Source organism: Diabrotica undecimpunctata, chromosome 7 (assembly GCF_040954645.1).
Source record: "Diabrotica undecimpunctata isolate CICGRU chromosome 7, icDiaUnde3, whole genome shotgun sequence".
In the NCBI taxonomy this organism is placed as follows: Eukaryota; Metazoa; Arthropoda; class Insecta; order Coleoptera; family Chrysomelidae; genus Diabrotica; species Diabrotica undecimpunctata.
The window spans coordinates 1,509,577-1,526,188 of NC_092809.1; positions in this window are offsets into that span (position 1 = coordinate 1,509,577).

The window sequence follows — 16,612 nt, forward strand, 5'->3', positions numbered from 1 at the left end:
GGCGAGCTGTGTCACGCCGCCAAGAACAGAATTCTAGTAATAAGATAGTCGCCTACGTACTTTGGTGTATGGCATGTTAAGAAGAAGAAGAACTGTTTTTTTTTTAAAAAGAATTTGGACCATTACCCGCATGCGCGCCAAGAAAATAAAATTCATAAATAAGTACTTTATCCAGTAATCATTGTCGTTAACTTCTTCCTCAAATTATACTTTTTTATTTTGATTAATTTCTTATGAGGGTTTGAGGGACTAATCATGTATTAATTAATGTTACATTTATCTGATAATTGTTTAAAATATTTAAAAACTTTTAATATTAGTAATAAAGTCTTAATAACATTCCTCGTATACAAATCTTTTTCTACCAGGTACATAAGCTTTCATTACGAAAGGTCGACAGGAAAACCATGATCCAAACAGATAACTATCAAATTGCAATGTGTCATTTTTACTGTTTGAAAATGATAGTGATGGAAGGAGAGAGAAAAACAGATCCAGGCCTAGTATTGCATGGGCATCGGCATCAGCAGCAGCGGCAGCGGTCGCAATTTTGAACGATCGTAAAAAGTAGGCTTTGAACCCACCCCTATATCTTTTTGGAATCACTTGACCCGCCAAAGCCCGTATTTATCTCTAAGGGAAGCGCGAAATTGGTAGTTGAAAGATTTACGACTTCATTGTATTGAAAACACGAGATATATCCTAAGAGAAGCAATGAAATTAAGTGTTTCCAAGGAAAAAGAATAGGCTATTTTCCAATAAAATTGTTTTGTGCGGAAAGTGTATTTTTTATTTTCGTAAATAAAGAAAATTAGATCAATTCGAGGATTTTTATCTTAAGGCACTTACGTCAGTAATATACAGTTCCCCGAAGTTTTCAGTTAAAAGTGTTTATCACAGAATTTGAGTTCAGAATTTAATGCAGTACTAAAGATTACCCAAGGATATGTTTAATTATTCTACTTAAACAGGTATATACGCTTAGATGCAAAAAAACGCAACGGAGAAAATTTTGGTCAAATTCAAATTTTTTCAGTTTTTTTTTTTTATTTTTAGCCCTATTTTGATGATTTTTTTAGCGCACTGTTTATAAATTTATAAATTTTAATTTAGTATAGTGAATACTCAAATAAAATTTTGTATTTGACGTATTATACGGGGTTAATCGAAAGGTGGTTTTTTTTCCTAACTTTGAAACATCCTGTGGACTAATTATTCTGATAGCGGATTTTTGTAAAAGCTTGTTTTTCGGTTGCAACCATGTCTTTTAAGTAATATGTTTTATGTGAAAATATAGATTGATTCATCTTTAGAAGCGAAATGACTTTACCACCCACAATTTACGACTTTTCTTATAATTACCATTATCTTTTGTATTAATTTGCAGTAGGACTATGGGAGCTTTGTATATAAATAATGATTAAAAGCAACAACATGATCTTGGTTTTAATGAACAATGATAAAACTAAACCATAAAAAAAACTTAAATGTAACTTAACCTAAGTTTTTGCGATTCCTCTTCTAGAGCCAAGCGAAGTTCATTAATTAAGGCTGGTACGACTTCGTGATCTCTAATACTTCTACAAAGCATATCTCAAATGTGCTCTATTGGGTTCAGATCTGGCGAACACGCTGGACAGTTCATTTTATTAATAACAAATTCCCCTAAATATTGCGTGACACGCATTGTAGGGTAGGGTCGCGCATTATCTTGCATTAATACTGCAAAGAAATATTTTGCCTACCATATAGGGTATTGCTATAAGGGGTTGAAAATTGGGACAGAAGTTACTGGGGGTGGAGATAGGATAAACCAAATAAACGAAACTTATGCGAACGGCACTCAGGGTTTATTTGGAGGAGCTAGGTCATGGATAAGTGAATGGCAAGGGGGTTGGATTGGGGTAACTACAAAAATGAAACAAAGGGGTACTGACATGAATCCTCTGGAACAAATGGACAAACAAACAACAAGAAAGACCTATGGCTATTTAAAATAAGGACGCTGCTTCGAGGTGACAAATTATAACGATTACAACAACTAGTTGTAACTATTGAAATAATTATTAAAAATTATGATTATTTATTGTTGTCTCACCATAAACAGTTACAAAAATAAATGCCACAAATTACTATATAGATAGTTACAGATATAAATACCAAAATAACAAAAAAAAAAAACACTTACATTGTCCTATCTGTTTACAAACTCTGTTTACAAAACTCACAAAAAATTGTTCCAAAAAAAGAATTAACTTTTTAAGTGAAACCATGCACCTTCTAAAAACAAAACAAACTAATGTCAAAAATAATAAAGCTAGCTTTCATATGTCAACATAAAATTTTAAAACAGGACAATTAAAATGATAGCTAACAAATGATAGCTAATATTTTTAATTATTACAAATTCTTTACAAATCCTTATGAAAGCAATTATTATTATTAGAAAAAAAATTTTCTATCGTTAGGTACTTTAAAATTTAAAACAAAAAGGTTACCTTACTTTCACAAAAAAATGCACTAAAACTTCTGGGGTTAGAACTAGAATTACTAAAATTTCTGGGGGTAGGACTGGGGTTAAACTCTCAGCCACACGAACAAAAGGACTGCTTCTATGGTCTGGAACGACGACCAGGGACAAAGAAGACGAGGATGGAAACAACAATTCTTCCAAACCTCACTTAAAACTTTAAACTGTAACTATTAACTTCACACTGCTACACATTTTCCCATTAAAAAGGAAGAAAAACGAAGATATTACAAATTTGAAGAAAAATTTGGACTAAACGCTGGAAGCAGTTGTCTCTGACAACGTCTCAGCAAGTGTGAGTCAATTCTTAAAAATCCTTTGCTTAACTTGGTACAAACAAAACACTCATCATCATTATCCAGCCTCAAGAGTCCACTGCTGAACATAGGCCTCTTCCTCATGTTTCCAACCCCGTCTATCTTGCGCCGCTCTTATCCAGTTTTTATTGAGTCTTCTTAAATCGTCAGTCCATCTTGTAGGTGGTCGACCGACGCTTTTCTTGTCTTCCCTTCGCCTCAATTCCAATAACCTCTTTGTCCATCGCCCATCTGTCATTCTGGCTATGTGTCCTGCCCATCTCCATTTTAGTCTGGCTATCTTCTCGATGATGTCAGTCACTCCGGTTCTTCTCCTGATGTCTTCGTTGGTTATTCCGTCTCGCAGAGTTATTCCTAACATGGACCGCTCCATTCTTCTCTGCGTGACTCTCAGTTTGATAGCTGCTGCTTTTGTTAAGGTAAGTATTTCTGCTCCGTACGTCAAGACTGGAGGACGCACTGATCAAATACCTTTCTCTTTAGGCATGTGGGCAGCTCACTTTTAAAAGTTTCTCTCAGTTTTCCAAATGCTGCCCACCCAAGGCCGATTCTTCTCTTCAGTTCATGTTCATGTCCAGTTCATGTCCCAGGTATTTATATCTATCTACCAGTTCTATTTCTTTCCCACCAATACTGATGTTCTGGTTGGGTACCAAATTGGTCATGATTTTTGTTTTCGAGATATTTATATTTAAACCTACACTTTCTGTAGCCACAACGAGTTCCTGTACCATCTCTCTTGCCATACCTAGATCTTCAGCTATTAGAAGTATATCATCGGCGAAACGTAATTTGTTTAGATATTCTCCATCTATTTTTGAAAAAAAAAATATTTCTCAAAATATATATCTATTTCTCAAAAAAAAAAATAGAAACAAAACACTAAACGGGAATATTTATTTAAAACGCAGTATCGAGCGACTTGACAATCAAAGAATACCGAGGAAATAACCATATGTGAAATAATAAACAAACTCTAAAATGGTTTATTTTAACTCAGTTTATTATTTTAAATATACTGAAAATATTCTTTAATGTTTTAATACATATACGAGAGGATTTCAATATATATCAAGGAATTTAAAAATGCTACAAAATCATCACCGATATATTGAGAAAAGGGTACTACGTGATTCGCTAAAATTTCCTCAATATACCGGTGTGCAGTCAACGAGTGTACCCTCAATAAATACCAATTCAGTGTGCGCCCCTCGGAATATTCCTTCCCATACCATCACCGAACCCCCTCCATGGCTAACACGGGGACTGAAAGCGCACTCCGCAAATCTGTCTCCAGTTCGACACCATACTTGTTCTCTCCCATCTGATGAGTGAAAACAGTATCACGACTCACCCGTAAAAAGAGCATTACTCCATTGTCCTAAATTTCAATGAAAATTGTAGTCTAGCCACTCTGTGCCGTTAAAGTAATTTGGGCCCAGTTGCTGGTCTGCAACTTTGCAAACCAAATTCATTCAAAATTCAATCCAAACTCTTGAAACTGATTTCTTGTGATCACCGCTGTTAAATAACGATCCCGCAAGGCGTTGACTCATATAAAATGATCATCTAAAGCGGTAGTTTTCCGCTTCTTGCCACTTCCTGCTTTACGCTTGTTTTTTCAGTTCGTATAAAACGTTCCACTACCTTTTGGATGGTAGAACGGTGAGTGTGTAGTACTCTAGCCACATATTCATAATTTCGCCCATCTTCAACCAGAGCAACGGCTTTCACACAATCTTCGACAATAAGAACCATGATCAATCATAGGTAAATAAAATGTAAGTGTCAATATGACATAATGATAACAGTAACCAAAACCACCTCGTCGTATTATAAAATAACTCCAAAATAATCATAATTAAAAAAGTCCTAAATTGTGGGTGGCAAATTCATTTAGCTCTAAAAAATGAATCAAGGCATATTTTGACATGAAACAAAAAGCACAATGCTTAGAAGACATGGTTGTAACCGAAAAATAAGGGTTTATGAAAATTTGCAAAGGGAATTATTCTATAGGATGTTTCAAAGTTAGGATAATAAAACCACGTCTTAATTAACCCCCTTCAATAAGTCAAATATAAAATTTTGTCAAAAAACTGACTATACCAAATCAAAATTTATAAATTTATACTTAGTGTGCTAAAAAAATGATCAAAATAAGGCAAAAAATAAAAAAAATGAAGTAATTAGAATTTGACCAAAATTTTCTCCGTTGCGTTTGTTTTGCATCTGAATGTATAAACTTTAACAACTCAATTACAACTTCCAACTGTCAAAAACATGTGTTTATATATTTTTTCTGATGTTCCCGACGTCACTAGACATTTCGGGATTTTTCGATGACATTTCGAATATTCTAGATTTCTTTATTACTTCTTCTTTTCCGTCAAGGGATTTTTCTATATTAAATAAATCTCATGAAACTGTCTAACACTGCTCCATCCTTTATAATCATTTGTCTCGAATAACTGGTCTATCAGAGACCAATTAAAGTCAAAAGGGTGAATCAGTGTAGGATGGTATATCCATACTGGGTCACCTCTTTCGAAAATTGTACCAGTAGCATGCATGTCGAGCCTGACCTTTGCTTTATTACTTTGAAGCTTCAAAGTTTAACAAACAACTTCGTAGGCCTTCAATTTTTCTCTCAAATTTTCGAAGTACGTTAGGAATAAACGTTTTTTGCTTATAATATTCGGTTGTTTTATATTCGGAACATCTATAGGATAACAGGAATACAGGAATTAAAGTATCCCAATCCTTTTGATTATCAGTGACAAACATTGAATGGTATTGACAAACAGTTCTAATATGTCTTTAGTCCATTCCGTCTTATTGAGGATGGAGAAGGATCGTGCGAGGTTTCTTAATGCCCAAGATTTACATTAATTCTTGGCTTAATTATGATTCAAAATTTCGTCTTTGATCAGAATGTGTCTTTGATCAGAATGGGCAGATATGAAAAAAGCCATACTAAAAGCGGGAAAGGAGGTCCTAGGCGAAGAAGAGAAAACCATTAAAAAAGACTGGATGACACCGGAAATAGTTGAGCTAATAACTGAAAAAAGAAAATACAAAAATAAAGCGGAAAATAAATATAAAACCATCAAGAATAAAATCAAATATGAAATCAGAAAGGCTAAGGAGGAATGGATGAACAAAGAATGCCAGGAATTGGAAGAACTCAGCAACAAACATGACACCTCAAACTTACATAAAAAAATGAAAGAACTTACAGGCAACACCAGATAAAGAAGAACACAAGAGATAATTATGGAGAAATACTTACTGAAGAGAGCAAAATAAAGGAAGTATGGGAACAATATATAATCCATCTGTTCCATGACGAGAGAGAAAATGAACAAGATATAGGTGAAGAAAAACAATACCTACAAATTTTACCCTCAGAAGTAAAGAATGCCCTACAGAATGCAAAACAAGGAAAAGCACCGGATTCTGATCAAATTCCAGTTGAACTGTTAAAAGCCTTAGATGACGGTAATATAAAAAGACTCACCCGAATTCTCAACCATATTATATGTAGAGGGCAACATCCCGGAAGAATGGCTTCAATCGATATTTTTACCTCTACCAAAAAACAACAACCCCAAGTCATGTAATGACTATAGATTGATAAGCCTAATGTGCCACCCTTTAAAGATTCTCTTGAAAATTGTTCAAAACCGAATTTATAAGAAATGTGAGGAGCAGATGGATGAAACTCAGTTTGGCTTCAGAGAAGGCATGGGTACAAGAGAGGCATTATTTGCGTTGACGGTACTCTTGCAGAAATGTCGGGAATATAACAAGAGTGCATATGTATGCTTCATAGACTTTAGGAAGGCCTTTGACCGAGTGCAGCATATGAAGTTAATAGATGAATTAAAAAACATCAATTTAGACAAAAAAGACATTGAGTTTATTAAGGCTATATACTGGAACCAGAAAGCAGTAGTAAAGGTGAACGATATAGAAATAAATAATATACCGATTGCGAGAGGGGTTAGGCAAGGATGCGTCTTGTCTCCGACGCTTTTCAACGTATACTCACAGGTCATATTCAGAAAAGCCTTATGGGAAAGAAAAGAGGGAATAAGAATTGGTGGAGAAATCATAAACACCATGAGATTTGCAGATGACACGGTAATTATGGCTGAGAGTATAGAAGAACTACAAACTTTACTAGATGCAATAAATAGTGAATGCATTCAAATGGTACTTGACATCAACACAGATAAGACCAAATTTATGATAGTATCAAGGAGTCCAATAAATAATGAACAACTAACTCTTGGTGGACAGCAAATAGAGAGAGTGACAAAATATAAATATCTGGGAGCTTACATCAACACAGAATTAGATCCAGGCCAAGAGATCCGGGTACGAATAGAAATGGCAAGGGCAGCGTTCTTAAAATTCAAACAATTGTTCTGTGACAAAAATCTGAATACTGCGCTGAGACTGAGGTTTGTTGAATGTTACGTCTGGTCGCAACTATTGTACGGGGTAGAAACATAAACACTAAAAGCGCAAATAGTTAAAAATATTGAAGCCTTTGAACTTTGGATATACCGGAGAATGTTGAGAATTCCATGGACTGCTAGGGTCACCAATGAATAAGAGCTGAGAAGGATGGGTCGAGACAAAAAATTGTTGAGAACGATAAAAGTACGCAAGACTGCATACCTTGGACACATACTAAGAAATAATAAATATAGTCTTCTGTAGGTCATCATGCAGAGTAGAGTCGATGGCAAAAAGGGAATAGGTAGAAAGAGGAAGTCATGGCTGCGAAATATTCGAGACTGGACAAACATGACTGTAGACGAATTATTCCATGCTGCAAAAGACAGAGAAGCTTTTAAAAATGTGGTCGCCAATCTCTGTTAATGGGGACGGCATAGGAAGAAGAAGAAGATCAGAATGTAACACTTAAAGAAACTCCATTTCTTAATACGACTTGTGTCAAGAATACTTCTACTACTGTAGTCGCTTTTTTTATTAGAAGAAAGTTTATATTCAGACCATTTTAAAAAATGATTCATTGCAACCATTAAGTAATTGTTTTCTCCAAAATATCCACTACAAGTCGTTCAAAAGGTTCTTCGAAAAAATATTATGCCATTTTACCACGACCATTTGTTCAAGGGTTTTTTGTAGCCATTTAAGTCGTTGCATAAATCACATTTCTTACACCAACCTTTTATATCTCGACGACAATTAATCCAGCAAAATCTGTCTCGAACTTTAGCCAGTGTTCTTTTGACATCAAAATGTCCTCCAAAAACGATACTATGAAGTTCTTAAAACACACTTTTAATATGAGATTTTGCCAGTTCCACTTGTTGAACTCTACGGGACTTTTCGATATGAAATAAATCTCACAAAACTATCGTAACAATATGATATAAACTTGTGAACATTTATAGAAAATAATAATTATCATTATTCAAAAAACATCATAAAAATCTCATCTTTAATAAAAATGACAAAAATTGCAAGACAAGACGATAAAGACATTATTTCAGAATTCTCTTTGGTTTTACATTTAAATTATAAAAAAAGTCTAGCTGGCTTTGCCAAGTCTCCATTTTTAAAGATACAGACACCGGTGCCCTGTCTGGAACACGACCGATCCAGAGCCTGGATTCGCCATTATTGCAAGCTGCCGCATAGCATGTGTGTATGTGTATATAAATATGAAAACGAATATAACTCTTCCAACCATAAATTCGCGTGGTGTTGATGAGCTTTCGTTCGGGGCAATTCATAAAGGCTTTAATTAAAAATGCCGTGATTTATTTCCGGCTTCTGTAAAAATTGACTAAATAACTAGTTGTTAGTACGCAAAACCGATTCCGGTCGCTAATCATACAGTAATTTTATAAATTATGAAATTACGAATAGCTTGTGTTCCATCAAAACAACCTTATTTTTAATTGAAATAAGATTAACCTTAGGGCAGACGTAGAGCATACAGATATAACGTTATAATGGTCTATTGATACAAATTCATTCACGGAGAAATTTATATTTAACAATTTATATATAAGCTACGTTTCTAATCAACTATTATTTTACAATTATTATTTTTAAACATCTTATTTAGTTAATATAATAATTCAATTTAATATCAAATGATATCTATTGATCGACTTCTGTTGGAGTGAAGGTCGTTCCCAAGTATATTTATGAATATCTTTATGTTGAAATTGGGTATTCATTATTTTTAAACCAAAAAGTTGACAGAACTTAATTAAGCTATCCCCAGAACCATTTTTAAATATTTCTTCGTGTCGTCCCACTAAGTCATCGTCTATTTAAGAACCTACCCTGGCATATAGATCTAACAGTATTATTTCTTGATGACTTCTATTTTATCACAAATGTTTGATAACTCTTCATAAAAGGAATCTTTAAATTGTTCATTTGAATCGTCTGTTGGCGCATAGACTCCAACAACTATTGGTTCGATGCCGTACAATGTGACAGTTATTGTCAGAATTCTTTCAGAGATGTATGCATAGTCTTTTATATATATTTTTAACGATTTTTTATAACGATTGAGACCACTGATTTATCGTGTACGTGTTTCTCTACTCCTGACCATATATGAATGTAGTCTTTAATCTGTTCATTTCCTTGGCCTTTCTTTTTAGTTTCAGAGAGCACTATGATCCACTTTTTGCTTCGTCATTTAAGTTAAAATTTCCATTGTCTTGTGAGTCATGCCTTGAGTGTTCCCATTACCAATTTTTAAACTCCTTTTTTTTTGCCAGGTGTCGTCGTCGTAAGTTTCCATCCATATTCCGGAGGATTTTTTTTTTTGTCAAGCTTGAAGGACCAGGATCTTCTGTTGGGGTTTCTTACCTTAGTCGACATCAGAAGTCGATCATAAACTATATAATAATGAGAGATCAAAATTTAAGTGACAAGACTGCAGAGTAAAAAGATGATCTAGTTGTGGGACAGATCACTACTTTCTTTTAGCTAATCTTTTGTGCCCCTTCAAACAATACGACAAACAGAACACCGACAGTTAAAGAAACAATACTACACAGTACAAAACGGAGAGATAAATTGCACCTTTTATTTCAACCAAGTATTAAACATCTTTTTCAATCTAGACTAGAAAAGGAACTAAATGAGATGAAAAGAAACATGGATGTAAAACAGGCATACAACAACCTCAAACCACTATTAAAAAACACCACGAACCACCATGGATGGCAGAAATCGTAAAAGAAATGATACAAGAAAAATTCGAAATGTATAAGAAATGGCTAACAAATAAAACATCTAGCAATAGAGTAACATATCAAAGAAAAAACGGAGAAGTACGCAATCAAATATAAGAAGCAAAAATCAGTTTCTGGGAACAAAAATGTGTCCAACTTAAAAATTTAATTGGTGGTTCTGAGACTACGGAAGCATGGAGAACTATCACTAATCTAAAGAAAAACACCCGTAATTCCTTAAGCAGCTTAATTCCTATAGAAAAGTGGGAAAATCACTATAAAAATTTGCTCCAAGAGTCCAGATTGGAATATATGAGAGAGGAATACAGTATGGAGAGACAAACAAATAGTAACATTAATACTACTAACAACGACGTCCGTACTGCGTTAATTAAAATGAAAAACGGGCAATCTTCAGGGCCTGGCAATATAGTGGTAGAGTTCCTTAAAGCAGAAGGTCCACTCCTAATAGAACTAATAACTTTTCTAATGAATTTTCTAATGAGGATTAGGTGTCCTACCTACTTTCGGCAGATTGTTTGGAAGGATAATAAATGGAAAAATACAAGATGATGTAGGACTTTTAATTAGCGAAGACCAAAGTGGATTTACGCCTGGTAGATCTTGCACTAAACCAAATAAGATGGGCGGGCTACGTACTAAGATTGAGTGATGAAAGACTCCTGAACGCCACATTCTGGGAAAAGCTCATTGGCAGAAGGTCAGTTGGTTGCCCAAGAAAGAGATGGAAGGACGCAGCAGCCTGTGATCTACGAAAAAATGGGAATACAGCAATGGGAAATAGCTACTCAGGACCGACAACAATGGAGGCAAACAGTAAACGCGGCCAAAACTCACATAGAGTTGTAGAGCCAAATGATGATGATGATGATGATGAGATCTTGCACTGACAACTTGTTAATACTCCAACAATTAATAGAAAAAAGAATAGTGGTTGGTACCAAAGTACATCTAGCCTTCAGCGACCTAGAAAAGACGTATGATACAAATCCAAGACTTAAATTGTGGCAAACTTTACATCAACTCGTCATTAGTCCATACTTTTTGGGAATAGTCATAGAAGCATACAGGGATAACATTACTTACCTAAAAATTGGAAATAGACTATCAGAGCCAATAAAAGTAACTAAAGGACTAAGACAAGGATGCAGTATGTTACCCTTACTGTTTAATTTATATATTGAGGCAGTCTTCCAAAATTTGTAAAACCACTGCCAGGTAATGGGAATCGAATTCAATGGGGATCGCAACATTTCCAAAAGGAATAAAAAAAGAATAGGGAAAACCATGGTTGAATCAGTTCTTTGTTATGGTTCTGAAGTATGAACAATTAATGCAGACCTGAAAAAAAGATTGTTGGCAGTTGAAATGGATTATTTGAGAAGAAGTGCTAAAACATCAAGGCTGGAAAGGAAGACCAACGAATCTACAAAAAAATAATTTAAATGCATTTATTAATATATTATAAATAATTTAATATTTCGTTAGAATTTGACAGGTCTATCATAAGTAAACAACGTATGATTTGTTGATACGTTAGTAGGTGGCGTTGGAAGCAAACATAATAATTTATTGCATATCAAATTTGTTTAAAATATAAATATTAAACAAATAATAAAATTACTTTATTTAATTTTACAAATAAAAAAAAAACAGTATGACATAACTGTACCATTTTTAATGTTGTCTATCCTATTATTTTATCCAATAAAATGTTCAAGCGAAATAGGCTATCTTCTTTTTTATAGAGTTACACTAACGATGTCGAATGTCTTGGCTAAATTAAAATATTTTTCCAGACTCCCTTCAATGAATTTAATTTTAGGTTTATTGACTAATGATCTTGTCTCTACACTCCTAATCCTATTTTGAAAGTTACCCATATTGTTATTTCTGCACGTCTCTGCTCAGACGATTTTAATTGTATTACGTTAGAAGGCATTTATCCCAAACAGGTTAATTGATGTCTGGGTCGTAATCGTTTCTTCCCTTCGCTTTGAAAAACAATGCGACGAACCGATGCACTTGAGTTGTCGATAATTACAGTCACATTTGGAATCTCTGATGCGTTCGAAAACGGTGCTAATGATACTCCTGAACTTCAAAATTTCTGCTTTCGGATTGACGAATGTGATTCGACACCGGCTAAGGGATATCCGGCTTGATGGTGAGGCTTCTCAATGCGAAAACAAGAATATACTCTTAATAAGCCAAGTATACAGCGAATTAAATGTAGTAAAATGAGTATTCCGAGTATATAGATAGATAGAACGTTTATTGACCACTTTACATCAAGTTTGAAGTCCGTATAAAAAATACAATAAAAGATATAATAATGTAAACTTAAAATTAACTTAACCATATTGGCTAAAGTAATATACATATGTAAGTATTAGCAGAAGAATTAAAATTAAAAATTTAAGATAAAAAAATCTCTAACCAAAAAAAAAAAAAACAAACCTAAACTGTCACATAAAAAATCTTTGAAATATGAAATTAACAAAAATGTGCAAATAATTAAGAATATTCCCGAATCGATAACTAAATAAACTAATACATAAAACTTAGTACATTTTATTAGCAATAATACAATGTGATATGTAGATAGTAAATCGACAGTATTCTGACCAAACTGGGTACACGTTATAAAGGTGTATTGAGGTATTCTGTCTTTGAGTAAAAACAATATGTTAAAAAATGCTTTCTGATCCTATTTTTAAACAGTGGTGGAGACAGAATTTTTATTTCGTTAGGCAGATAGTTATACAAGTGAATATCAATTGAATTCTTTGTGCTCTTTGATAGTCTGAATCGTTGTGACCTAATTAAATCCCTCGATCTTGTTAGATGATCATGTAATTGGGAGTTTATGGTAAACTTATTTTTATTATCGTGAATTTCCAACAGTGTTGCATACATATAAAGCGAAGGTAGAGGCATAATACCCATGTTCAAAAATAATGGTTTACAATGATCCCTTAAATCCGCTCCAGCAAGTATCCTCACCACCTTCTTTTGTAATTTAAATATTCTGTCGGCATGACCAGAGTTGCCCCAAACAGCTATTCCATATTGTATATGACTATGAAACAATGAAAAGTAACACATTTTAAGGGTACTTTTAGGTACCAAATAAACCAGGTTACGCATTACAAATATTGTACTGGCGAGTTTAGAACTTAAGTTGTCTATATGGATGCCCCAATCTAAGTTGTCATCCATAAAAATCCCTAACAATTTGATGCTATATCCAAAAATGTGTCTTCGATCTGAACTGAAAACTATATTTTGATTTTTATCCTCGTTTAGTTTTAGTTTATTATGTGTAAACCAGTTTTTAATTTTAAGCACATCGTTTCCTATTTTGTTATTTAAATTATATTGATTCTGGTCGGTACTAATAACGGTTGTATCATCTGCAAAACATATACACCTTAAGGGGTGGGTATAATGAAATATATCGTTGAGATATAGAAGAAAAAATGTAGGTCCTAATATAGACCCTTGGGGAACTCCATGTTCAACATTGTGAAAATTGGAGTAGTTATTATTTAAAAAAACGGCCTGTTTTCTGTTTATTAAATACGATCGAAATAAATTAAGAGCATTTCCCCTTATGCCATATTTGTGCATTTTGTCTAAAAGTAAAGTGTGTGAGACACAATCAAAAGCCTTAGATAAGTCACACAATGTTAAAGACACGAAGTGACCTCTCTCTAGGCCATCAACTACTTCCCTTACAATTTCCTGAATTGCTTGAGTAGTGCTGCATTTTTTTCTGAAACCATATTGATTACAATGAAGTATTTTGTACTTTTCTATGTACTCTATTAAGCGGTTATTCAAAATACTTTCAAAAATTTTACCAAGAATGGGAATAATAGAAATAGGGCGATAATTTTCAATTTCTTCTGGAGATCCTTTTTTGAGTAGCGGTAACACTTTTGTTACTTTTAATACATCGGGAAAAATTCCTTCGATAAGGCAAAGATTATAAAGTATGACCAGTTTATCAATAATAATATCCAGAGTTTCTATCACTAATTGTTTGTTTAAGAAGTAAAAATCAGTGCATTTTGAGTTTTTCAAGCTGTATAATGTATTCCTAACTTCAGTATCACTAACAGGTGTTAAAAACAACGAGTGGCAAGGGGAGTATATTCCCTCCAAAAAATTCATGGCATCATTTTCATCTGTCTCATCTAACGAGTTCAATATATTTCCCGCTACCGAAGTAAAGTAATTATTAAACTCGTTTGATGAAATATTACATGAAGTTACTTTTTTATTTTGAGTTTTATTCCTATGATAATTGATGACTTTCCAAGAATCTCGAGATATATTATCAGATTTTAAGAAAAACTGCTCATATGCCAGTTTTTTCTTTATCGATATTGTTAATTGATAGTGTTTTTTGAATTGATTATACAGAGTGTAATCACTAGTAAGGTTAGCAGTAATTTTTATCTTCGAAAGGTTTACTCGCATTTTCCTTAGTTCATCGTCAAACCAAGAAACAGGTGCCTCAAAATGAATTCTTGACTTTTTTACTGGAAAGCAAACTTCAGTTAATTTTACATATGTGTCAATTATGAACTCAGCTAATTCCGTTGCTGTTATTGAATTGTTTATTAACGACCAATCCACAGATTTTAGTAATTGTTTTAACATTTGGGTGCCTTTACATGTTATATGTCTTCTGAATATCCTATCATTGTCAATTTGATCAGATTTTATTTTTAAATTCAGGAATTGAGCACAATGATCAGCAAGGCATGGGTCTACAACACCACACCCAACTATTTCATTATCTATATTTGTTAAAATATTATCTAAACAACTTGCTGATGTAGCAGTGATTCTTGTAAATTCATCAATCCTCATAGTTAAACCAAAAGAAGAAATTAGATCGGAAAAATATTTTAATTCATTTGAAGTGCCTTTGAAATCAATATTGAAATCCCCAATTATAATTGTTTGAACATAATTATTAGAACAGAATATTAATAATTTTTCAAATAGGCCTAAGAAAATTTGGAAATCTGCGTTACCTGTTCTATACACTGATACTAGAATAGTTTTTATATCTATAATTTCCAAAGCACAAAAATCAAACTCATAATCAAACTCATAAACAAAATCATATATCAAACTTTTTATTTACTTTCCATTATGGTATAAAATCTAAAACGCCATTGTAAGTTATTTTTTTTAGTTGTATGCGAAGCTTTTTATTTATAATTTTTAATTCTTTATAATTTTATTATAAACAGTAAAACATATTTATTTTTGACAATATCGGAAAGTGTAATCAATTTTAACAAATGATTTTTAAATAGGTCACAAAATATATATTAAATTAGTAGATTAATAAATTACATATTGATGTTGTTATTGTTATAAAAAAAGTGATTTGTAAATTTGAGTTCGATTAGTGTATTAGTAATTTTAATAAAAATTAGTTCATTTTTGTTAATAGGTTGCCGATATGTACCGGGTTTCTCATTATATTTTGACTCCCACTTATTTTCCTTAATTTCGGGAATACAAAAAAAAGTTTTAAATAAAAGTTGTATTATTTTATCTGTGTCGACCAACAATGTAGCAACAGACCAAATGTTGTATACAGGGAGTGCCCAATAAAATGCATCTTCAATATTTCAGATGGGACACCCTGTATTCTTTTATAGGTTTGAGTATCCCGGCATTTCCTGATTACCAATATATAACATTGTGTAGAATTAGTTTTTTTTTATAATGGCGTATGGTACTACTACACTATACTAAGATAAGAAAAAAATATATTTAGAAAAAATATATTTAGAAAGTCAACAAAAGTAATGAATGACTTACAATACTACATTTAAGATACTTTCTCTTTTGGTGTTTTTAACCATCCGCCTTGCCCTTGTTTAATGGTGGTATATTGTATTGTGGTATTTGTAGATTCTTTTCCGTTGCTATTATTTCTTTTAGCTCCTTTACAGCATTGTTCAGCTACCTTTGTGTTTGTGGCTATCTAGTTGCTTGGCATTATTTTCTAAGTTTTCTTTTCTAGATTATTTCCTCTCTATAGATATCGAAGTATATTCTTCAAATCATTGTTGCTGGGTGTTGTTCAGTCCCAGGTAGCTTATTGTATGACTGAGCTAAAGTATTCTACAGCATATTTTATCTCTTCGATGATCTTTAAAAGAATGTTTTGTTTTTTCTTCTCCTCTAGATGTTTAAAGATGTTCAATTTTGTTTTTCGGTTATGTTATAAACATAGTTTTTTCCTGTAAAGATTTTTTTTTATTTAGTGTTACAATAACTGGCGAAAGATAATTTATACGATGACTTGGCATGCATATAGTTCTTTTTAATTAGTTAAGTTGTGGCGATTTGTCTCTTGCTATTCGTACTATTCTATTTTCTGTCATTCTTTCGATGTGTTGATTCCATTCCACTTTTCTTCTTCTGGTCCACGCGTTTATTTCGTCTATACCAAATTTCGCTCGTAT